The sequence below is a fragment of the Trematomus bernacchii genome, unplaced genomic scaffold (assembly GCF_902827165.1).
Source record: "Trematomus bernacchii unplaced genomic scaffold, fTreBer1.1, whole genome shotgun sequence".
In the NCBI taxonomy this organism is placed as follows: Eukaryota; Metazoa; Chordata; class Actinopteri; order Perciformes; family Nototheniidae; genus Trematomus; species Trematomus bernacchii.
In genome coordinates, this window is record NW_022987673.1 from 737,216 (window position 1) to 748,228 (window position 11,013).

The following is an 11,013-nucleotide window of genomic DNA, read 5'->3' on the forward strand; positions in this document are numbered from 1 at the left end:
TCATGGCTGGTGAGGCACTGGCACTGACTCTTCAGGTTTACAAATATTATATTTTGACCTAAACCAAAATATAATATTATTGTCAAAAGCTTTTTTTGTCTGATGCTTCGATTAATTTTAAACAGACAGTTCAACAAAAGGATACCCAAAAAATGTAATTTTATCATTTAAATATTGAATTGTTCTCTCTTAGTAAGATCCCATTTTCAATCAAATGGTGGTCTTACCTTGACTTGAAGATGAAGTCCATTGGTCTATCCTTCTGGACAAAAATCTCTATTACTTTTTTGTAAAAGTCCTCCTATTCTGTCTTAGGTGCCTTACAAATAATGGACGTCCACTCTCGGGAGCGTCGGAGTGGTGCGGTCACCCTAAGTGACAGACCTAAAGTATCCGGGATTCAGGCACCTTCCCTGGCTTGTACATTTTTGGTGATGTGCCCTGGAGGTATCAGACTATTTTAAACAACTTTTCCCCGCCTTTCAAACACTTACTCCTGGGTTTTAGCCAGTCATTTTGCACGATATCGTTTAACATTGACGCTCTCCTGAAAATGCACATATTCTGTGCATTTTCAGGAGAGCGTCAATGTTAAATGATATCGTGCAAAATGACTGGCTAAAACTCTCTTCCAGACATTTAAAAATACTTTCCCCGACCATTTAAACATTATTTCTGGCTTGTAAAGTGCAGTTATGCGCCCTGGAGGTATTACACTTTCTCCTGGGTCAATGTGTCCTCTTTCCCCCACTGGGTGTGTGTGAGACAAGTGAAGTGAGTCAGCCTGCCAACAAGCAGCACGCTGCTGTCATTTGAAACATGTTCCCCCACTTTTCAACACACTTTTACCCACGTTTTGAGCACTTTCTCCTGGGTCAATGTGTCCTCTTTCCCCCCCTGGGTGTGTGTGAGACAAGTGAAGCCTGACAACAAGCAGCACTCTGCTGTCATTTGAAACATGTCCCCCCACTTTTCAACACACTTTTACCCATGTTATGCACCCTGGAGGTATCAGACTATTTTAAACAACTTTTCCCCGCCTTTCAAACACTTATTCCGGGGTTTTAGTCAGTCATTTTGCACGATATCATTTAACATTGACGCTCTCCTGAAAATGCACATATTCTGTGCATTTTCAGGAGAGCGTCAATGTTAAATGATATCGCCCAAAATGACTGGCTAAAACTCTCTTCCAGACATTTAAAAATACTTTCCCCGACCATTTAAACATTATTTCTGGCTTGCAAAGTGCAGTTATGCGCCCTGGAGGTATTATACTATTTCAAACAACTTTTCCCCGCCTTTCAAACACTTATTCCTGGGTACAAGTGTTATCTTTCCCCCCCTGGGTGTGTGTGAGACAAGTGAACTGAGTCAGCCTGCCAACAAGCAGCAGTCTGCTGTCATTTGAAACATGTTCCCCCACTTTTCAACACACTTTTACCCACGTTTTGAGCACTATTTCCTGGGTTGAAAATACATGTGCTGTAGCCTGGTTCTCTCCCAGTACTGGGTACTAGTTAATGCCAGTATCACCACCACATTTAAACCAGATGAACTGGTAGTTATCCGGGGTGCTGCAGAGTCATTTTCAGGCTCCTCTCCACAATTGTCCCCCTAAAATGATTTTAAATCATTATTTTTGCATTTAAATGCATTTATTCTATCATTTATATGGTTCCCCAACACAATGCACATAGTCTGGAGCTCAATGGGGCCCTCCATATCATTTAATCAGGCGTTTTAACACTTTTTCCCATGAAAATAATTTTTAATCACTATCATGGGGCTATGAAAATCAAATTCCGGGTAATGCAGAGCACAATTGCACCTTTTACTATTTAAATGTATTTGTATTATATATTTTTGGGCTAGAAAGGTGACCTCTCTGGGTGATTTAGTCAGTTTATGAAGCTTAGCCCACAAATCCTGGATGATCCAGGCCGAATTTGGCTGCTCATAGGCGGCCTGCCAGGCGCCCCCACCCGTGGAAAGCAAAAAAAAGTGAAGAAAACGGTTAATTATATCTTAAAATAATCAAAATGAAGTTTTGAAAAATTGTCAAAAAAATGACAGATGCGGCTTTCACACCGGCGCTTTTCACTTTCTAGCTCCTCGCGAGAGCTTTTCTGGTTCAGCTCCCGTTTCCCTTTTCAGCTCCCGCTCTGTTCACACCGCTCACACCGCTCAAGAGCCGGGATGGTACTGCGTCATTGCCTCATCGTTTGCGTCATGACGTAACCGTTTACGTGCCTGCTTCCTAAAACCCAAACCGCGCGGAAATCACAACAACAATGGCCGATTGTATTGAAGCGCTGTTCGCTGTGGTTATCCTCTTACGAGACGAAATGGAAGGCATCGGACGACTTTTCAAGGGACGACTGAATATTGCCATGAAGTTGTGTACAACCAACCCCCTTTACACCCCTTTCCAGAGAACGGTAGACAAGAAGGAGCTGACGTTAGATCTGCATTGATGGAGTATTTCAACATGGGGGACCACTAATATTACTGCAGTTAAACCTGATCTATTTTGTATCATGCCTCTTACAATAAAATCACTGGATCAGACTTGAATTGTGTTTTCTTTTGTATACAAATCACAGAATGTAAACAGGTATGAACAATATTCTTATAAAAATAGTGCATACCCAAAAGGTTTAGACCAGGGGTCTCCAACCTTTCTTCACCTGAGAGCTACATTTATTGACATAGTAGTCATAGGTTGAATTAAGCTACTTTTGTAAACATGTGAAATTGCAATCCCCAAAGCTTATCAAAAATCAATACTTCTCATTAAGGTCAAAGACAACGACAATTTCTCACATTATTATGGCCCACATACAGTAAGTACATCACTGAAAATTCACATAAATGTCCAAGAGAAAAATAAAATGTTATAAGACTTGACTTATGTTTATTTTACATACAAATCAAAGAATGTATGAACAATATTCTTATAAAAATAGTGCATACCCAAAAGGTTTAGACCAGGGGTCTCCAACCTTTCTTCACCTGAGAGCTACATTTATTAAGCTACTTTTGTAAACGTGTGAAATTGCAATACCCAAAGCGTATCAAAATAAAAATAAAATGTGTGTGAGTGTGTGCAGTCACCTGAGCTGCTGTGCAGATACAGCTGTGCTCAACATTCATCAGGGATTGGTCGCTCTCTCTTTGGATGTGTTATGAACAATTTAGTGCTAACCTCAGCTTTATGTCATTACATTTGTGCTGGGTAAGGGCACAGTACATTTGAGTTTGTTTCCTTCACTTAGATTTATGTCAGTATTTTATATCCTAACTTCTTTCTAAAGAGAAATAGGAATAAAATAAATGGTGTGACTTGCTCCAGCTTGACAATGACACATTTATTTTAGATAACACAGGTAACGATTCCATTTAGCATCATTTTGTTTAAAGAATGCATGGCAGAATCAGACTTAGCATACAAGTAGTCATACTTGTCATCTACCACTGTTTTAGTTCAGTGTTTTATCATAGTGACATTAGCTAGTTTGCAGTGGATCACTGAAAAAATAAAATGTAATAAGACATGACTTTTGACTTATGTTTATTGTACATACAAATCAAAGAATCAGAAGTATGGACAATATTTGTACTGTATATTATATAATAGTGTATTTAAAAAAGAATGTATACAAGTATTCACAAAAAAGTGTGGAGAACATACTGTATATATTATATAACTAAGTGTATTTAAAAAAGTTTTTTTAATTTGTTGCTAATTTGTAAAATGCTACGGTCATAACCAGCGGACGCCATCTCTCGCTTCAATTGCTGCAGAATGGCTTTGGCCCGCATGCTCCCCTCCAGCTTCCTTTGTACCTCTTCGGAAGACCAGATTGCCACTAGGTAGCTGGTCTCTTCAGTGGACCACTGCTGCTTATTCGGTGTTTTGAGGTCTTCCATCGTTGTGTACAAACTGGATAAAACGCAGGCATTTTGTTGTTGTTCAGGAGGCTGCCCCCGCCTCCGCCTCGACGGACGTAAGAGAGACGTAAGCGACGCCGCATCATAGCTCCAAAGCTCTTGCCTCTGGACCGACAACTTTTTGGAGCTGGAAGTGAACCGCATTCCGGAGCTATGACGCGCCGCCGCTGCGGTGTGAACAGGAAAAACCGGCGCTTTTCAGGCTCTAGCTCCCAGCAGGAGCTGGAAAAGCGACGGTGTGAAACGGGCAAGAGTGCCAACGGGAGAAGGGGCCAACTGTTTGGCGCTTCGGGCCGTTTTTTTCCCTTCTCCGATGGTTGGTGCAACGGAGAAGGGGAAAAGGTCCCTGGGCTTCATTTCCCCTTCCCTGTGAAAAAGATTCATCCATACTTTTCAGACTACCGTCTGCACGAAATCGGAAACCCAGTTTTTGGGTGCACTCAGAAAAAAACGGCTGTTGCAAATCTTGGAAGAATGTATCCGATGAGAGTGCACTTTGGGTCGGATGAATTTGATGCCTTGAGACCCCCCAGCCTGGTTCTCCAAATACTTTAAGTTCGACATGGAAGAATGCAAGGGCACTTTGCAGGTGACTCTACCCGATTTTGATGCACTATTTTGGGTCACATTTTTTACATTTTCACCCTATTCCCTGGTTCTCCAAATACTTTAAGTTCGACATTTTGACCCATGGAGGAATGCAAGGGCACTTTGCAGGGGACTCTACCCGAATTTGAAGCACTATTTTGGCGCATAATTTTCCCCCTTTGCCTGGTTCTCACAAAAGTTGAGTTTGATGATTTTGCCCATGGAGGAATGTCACGGGAGTCGACAGGGGACTCCTGCGGGGTCATGAGGCACTATTTTGGGGTACAATTTTCCCATTTTGACCCCTTTTGCCTGGTTCTCACAAAAGTTGAGTTTGATTATTGTGACCCTGGAGGAATGCAAGGGCAGTCGACGGGGGACTCTACCCACATTTGAGGCACTATTTTGGGACACAATCTTTTCATTTTGACCCCTTTTGCCTGGTTCTCACAAAAGTTAAGTTTGACATTGTGACCCATGGAGGAATGCAAGGGCACTTTGCAGGGGACTCTACCCACATTTGAGGCACTATTTTGGGATACATTTTCTCAATTTAAACACGGACTGGTGATGGCTTGGACCCTTCTAGTGACCCTGGAGGATATGACCGAGAGATGACAGACTCTCTTGCGGGGTCATGAGGCACTATTTTGGGGTACAATTTTTTCATTTTGACCCCTTTTCCTGGTTCTCACAAAAGTTGAGTTTGATCATTTTGCCCATGGAGGAAAGCCAGGGGAGTCGACAGGGGACTCCTGCGGGGTCATGAGGCACTATTTCCGGGTACTTTTTTTCATTTTCACCCAAATTTCCCTGGATGAAATATATATATATATTTTTTGTTTTTAGCCCAGTTTTGGCCACAGCGTTGCCTGGAGGATAGGACCGAGATATGACAGACTCTCTGACCGCCTCACAAGTCACTATTGTCGGACACTTTCCTTGCTGTACCCCGGTTCTATCACTCTTTCCTCCTTTGACCATACAACCCGTTTCCTGCTGGGGTGGTGCCTGGTTCCGGGGCACCCCAAACCCTCTCATGGTCGGGGCACCATGTATTGATGCATCGGACCCAATGTTGCCATCACCAGCACCGCGTTGGTGCGGAGGTGGGACCATCCAACCCGGTGGTAACCCAAGCCCTCCCTTGGTCTGTGCACCATGAATTGATGCATCGGACCCAATGTTGCCATCACCAGCCCCGCGTTGGTGCGGAGGTGGGACCATCTGACCCGGTGGTAACCCAATACCTCCCTTGGTCCATGCACCATGAATTGATGCATCGGACCCAGTGTCGCAACCACCGATCACGCTAACGCATATAAACGGAGAACTAGAACATCATTTTGATCAAATTCATTGTGTGTGTTTCAGTAAGGATGTCATCTGAATGCCCGGTGTGCAGACTCTTCTATCTGGCATTGTACAAACACCTTAAGCACAAGCATGCAGTGCGGAACTTGGAGGAGAGGGGAATCCTCCTGAAAATAGCCAGTGGAAGGATAAATGTTCGGACCAAACCCTGTCCCATCGCTGGATGTTCGTACGCTAGGAAGAGACTGGACCGTCATGTAAAACATGACCACCCTGAGTTCTCCCGACATGAGGCACAGCAGGTCATGGCAAGGCTGAAGCATAGTGTGGCACTGCAGTTGCTCCATGACCTCCGTGAGACTAACCCCATATTTGGAATGGCTACATCATTGGATATAGACAATGAGGAGGAATACCCCGGCACCCTCCACCCTTCTCCCAACATACCGAGTGTGACAACGAGGACTGCAGGCAGGTGATGCTGGAAAATGTGGCATTGAGGGCTCAGAAGGATGCCCTCAATGATGAGGTGAAGACCCTGCGCTCCAGGCTGAAAAAGGAGCTAAAACCCAGGAAGCAGAGTGCTGCTGTGCTTGAGGAAGAGGACGAATGTATACGATTTAAGGGCCTGGCAATACCAAGTACCTCCGGCATAAACACAGTAACCTCAGGCAGCAATACCCCTGGTGAAGAGCCTGGTGAAGACTGTCATGCTTGCAGTAGCCTCCGGTAGCGAGACCCCTGTGAAGAGCCCGGTGAAGACTGTCATGCAGTCCCCAGTAACCTCCGGTAGCGGGACCCCTGTGAAGAGCCCGGTGAAGTCTGTCATGCAGTCCCCAGTAACCTCCGGTAGCGAGACCCCTGTGAAGAGCCCGGTGAAGACTGTCATGCTTGCAGTAGCCTCCGGTGGGAAGAGACCGGTCAAGAACCCTGTGAAGAGCCCAGTGAAGACTGTCATGCTTGCAGTAGCCTCCGGTGGGAAGAGACCGGTCAAGAACCCTGTGAAGAGCCCGGTGAAGACTGTCATATTCCCAGTTTCCTCCGGTAGCGAGACCCCTGTGAAGAGCCCGGTGAAGACTGTCATGTTTGCAGTAGCCTCCGGTAGCGAGACCCCTGTGAAGAGCCCGGTGAAGACTGTCATGTTTGCAGTAGCCTCCGGTAGCGAGACCCCTGTGAAGAGCCCGGTGGAAACTGTCATGTTTGCAGTAGCCTCCGGTAGCGAGACCCCTGTGAAGAGCCCGGTGAAGACTGTCATGCAGTAGCCTCCGGTAGCGAGAACCCTGTATGCCGGAAGACCCGTGCGTCTAAGCTGGCTAAGGACTTGCCCTCTCCCTCAAATTACTGGTCCACTGGGTATGGACGGGGGAATACCATGCGTGAAATGACGTTGCCTAGAAGCATGGAGGCGTACCTTCAGACATACTGGGATCATTGTTTGGGTGTCGCTCCGACAGTAAAACAGAAAGACAATGTTCTGTCCAAGGTCAGCCGGATAAAGAACTTCATAGTATACATGGCCCATGGTGTTAACCGCCTGTCAGACTGGCTGTTCCTAAGAAACATGAAGATGATCCGTGGCTGGAGCAAGTATATTGTAAAGCCGGGCCGGGCAGTCACAACATCAGAGTTCTTCCTGAAGAATGTGCACCAGTTCATGGGGTACATGTCTGAGTCAAAGCCCCGGGGGTGCAGGCTCACCCAGTCTGATATGACCCACATAATGAGAGAGGTGAAAGCCAACATGAAACACTTGAATAAGGCAGTCACTCTACACCAGTTTAAGGTGAAGAGGAACAAACTGGATCGTCTGCCGAGCCAGGCGGAGCTTCTCGCCGCCATGGCGGCCGCTGAGAAGCGCATCCCGGAGCTCCTCGACCTGATGGCCGGCAAGCCGACCTCAACCACCCAGAAGCTTCTCTATGGCTATCTCACCCTCCATTGGAGCCTCCTGTATGGCCACCGTACGGGCGTGTACGCAAACATGAAAAACAGTGAGGTCTTAGAGGCAGCCATAAGGGGAACTGCTGAGGGCTACATCATCCATGTGCAGGATCACAAGACGGCCAAGACATATGGCGAAGCACAGCTGGCGCTTACAGTAGAGGAGTTTAGCTGGGTCATGCGGTGGATGGGGATTAAAGAGGCATTGCTGGGTCCTCAGAATGAATTCTTCCTTTTCACAAGGGGGAATCGGGCCTCCAAGAACCTGAACGCTCACTTGAAGAGGGCATGGGCTGATGCTGGGCTAGAAACAGCCGTCACCTTCACAATCCTGCGCACTGCCCTGGCTGACAATATCAAGCATCACCAAGATCCAGAAAGCCGGTCGATTCTCGCCAGGTTTATGTGTCACGACGTAACCACGGCGGACCGGTTCTACGCGAATGCGCCTGGAATAAAGGAGGCATTGAAAATCCGCTCCATGTTCAGGGCGTCATCGGTTGTGGCAGCAGCTGCATCAGCATCAGAAGGATGTCTACCGCTGTCAGATGGGGAGACCTCCGAAGAGGGCTCCGGGGCTGAGAGCAGCAGACAAGACCCCAACGATACCTCTTCTTCAGAGCACGAGCAACCTGATGGGTCATTGGAGCGGCAGCAGCAGCGGAAGCGGAAGCGGGAGGGAAAGAGGCCAATGAAGTCGGGACCGGGGCTGGTTGACACTCCTGATGATGGGGCAGGGGCCGTGGACTCAACCTGTTTGCCCTGGTGCACCGTACGAATTAGACGCCTAATATGGTCCCTGGAACCCCGCTAAACATTGTGAATATGTATACCGTGTATATAATTATTATTATAATCCTGGGTATACATTTTGTAAATAGTACAATACCTCCAGGGCGCATAACTGCACTTTACAAGCCAGGGAAGGTGCCTGAATCCTGGGTATACATTTTGTTAATAGTGCAACACCTCCAGGGCGCATAACTGCACTGTATAAGCCAGGGAAGGTGCCTGAATCCTGGGTATACATTTTGTTAATAGTGCCACACCTCCAGGGCGCATAACTGCACTTTACAACGTAGGGTAAAACATTTAGTAGTACTATTATAGCAGCAGTAGTGCAACGTGTAAATAGTTGATGTTTTAGGCTGTGTGTACTGTGATTGTTGTTACTGCAACGTGTAAATAGTTGATGTTTTAGGCTGTGTGTCCTGTGGTTTTTGTTCAAATAAAAAAAAAAAAAAAAAAAAAACAATAACCTTGATGGTTCCCAGGGGCAGATAAAGTGCCACTTTCCATCAGCACCGGGGAGGCACTCTCCTTGGTGCTGAACCCTGTGATGAGCGCTCAAGTGTTGGCGGAGGAGGTGTAAGCCAGAGGAGGGTGAATAAAAGTTAAAGTGTTTGAACCTCCAGCCCAGAAGGGGGGTGGTGGCGCCAATAAGAAGGCTGAATTTGGATGCTGATGGGCGGACATAAAAGCACCACAAAATCCACCCCCCTTTTGAGTCACCAGGGGCACGAGGTTCTGGTGGGTGTGAATACCTGTGTTTAGTCCGTGGGGGAGTGCTTAACTGCGGGGGCCCGGGGACTCAAGGTGTGCAAGGTTATGGAGGTGCCACTGTTATGGGGACATGCTGGAGGTCTCTAGTCCGTCCTTCGGGGCTCTGTGAGCGGGCAAAGAGAGGTGATTTTCCCAGACTCTCTCCTGGAGGTGTGAAATAAACAGAGTCCCACTGTTAGGGACTGGTGCTGGAGGTCTCTAGTCCGTCCTTCGGGGCTCTGTGAGCGGGCAAAGAGAGGTGATGTTCCCGGTCTCCGCCCTGGAGGTGTGAAATAAACAGAGTCCCACTGTTAGGGACTGGTGCTGGAGGTCTCTAGTCCGTCCTACGGGGCTCTGTGAGCGGGCAAAGAGAGGTGATTTTCCCGGACTCTCTCCTGGAGGTGTGAAATAAACAGAGTCCCACTGTTAGGGACTGGTGCTGGAGGTCTCTAATCCGTCCTTCGGGGCTCTGTGAGCGGGCAAAGAGAGGTGATGTTCCCGGTCTCCGCCCTGGAGGTGTGAAATAAACAGAGTCCCACTGTTAGGGACTGGTGCTGGAGGTCTCTAGTCCGTCCTACGGGGCTCTGTGAGCGGGCAAAGAGAGGTGATTTTCCCGGACTCTCTCCTGGAGGTGTGAAATAAACAGAGTCCCACTGTTAGGGACTGGTGCTGGAGGTCTCTAGTCCGTCCTTCGGGGCTCTGTGAGCGGGCAAAGAGAGGTGATTTTCCCGGACTCTCTCCTGGAGGTGTGAAATAAACAGAGTCCCACTGTTAGGGACTGGTGCTGGAGGTCTCTAGTCCGTCCTTCGGGGCTCTGTGAGCGGGCAAAGAGAGGTGATTTTCCCGGTCTCCGTCCTGGAGGTGTGAAATAAACAGAGTGCTACATTTTGTAAATAGCAGAATACCTCCATGGCGCATAACTGCACTTCACAAGCCAGGGAAGGTGCCTGAATCCTGGGTATACATTTTGTAAATAGTGCAATACCTCCAGGGCGCATAACTGCACTTTACAAGCCAGGGAAGGTGCCTCAAACCTGGGTATACATTTTGTAAATAGTGCAATACCCCCAGGGCGCATAACTGCACTTTACAAGCCAGGGAAGGTGCCTGAATCCTGGGGTAAACATTGTTTAATTGTTTAAGTGTTTTTAAATGTATGGAACAGTGTTTTGTCTCTTTCAAAACTCTCCCGTCATTGGCCGGATACATGGGGACGATTTTATATTCACTATGGCCGTTAATAGTCCAGTGAGACGAAGTACGTCCGGTGACGGGAGTGATCCCATGTTAATTTTGTCCAAAAACCAGAGCATTCCCTCATCTTCTTGTAGTTTCAAAAGTCTATCATAAATCTAATCGATAGATTTATGATTCAAAAATTATAAAAGTAGGGTAGACATGTGGATATTATCCGGCTGAACAAAACGTGCATTTATCTAACAGGTACATTTCCCACAGATCTTATTTGGAGCTATTTTCTAAAATCCTATGGAGAAATCTCATTGCTTTTTTGTCGAGGGAAGCCATGCACAGCTTACTTCCGGGTTTTAGGACGCGTCACTGCAGCTCTCTCGTCTCCTCTTCACACACCACACTTTTCGCGGCACACGTACTTACAGCCAATCAGCTCTGAATTATGTGAGATGATGTATGGTGGCAGCTCAGTGCCCCTAT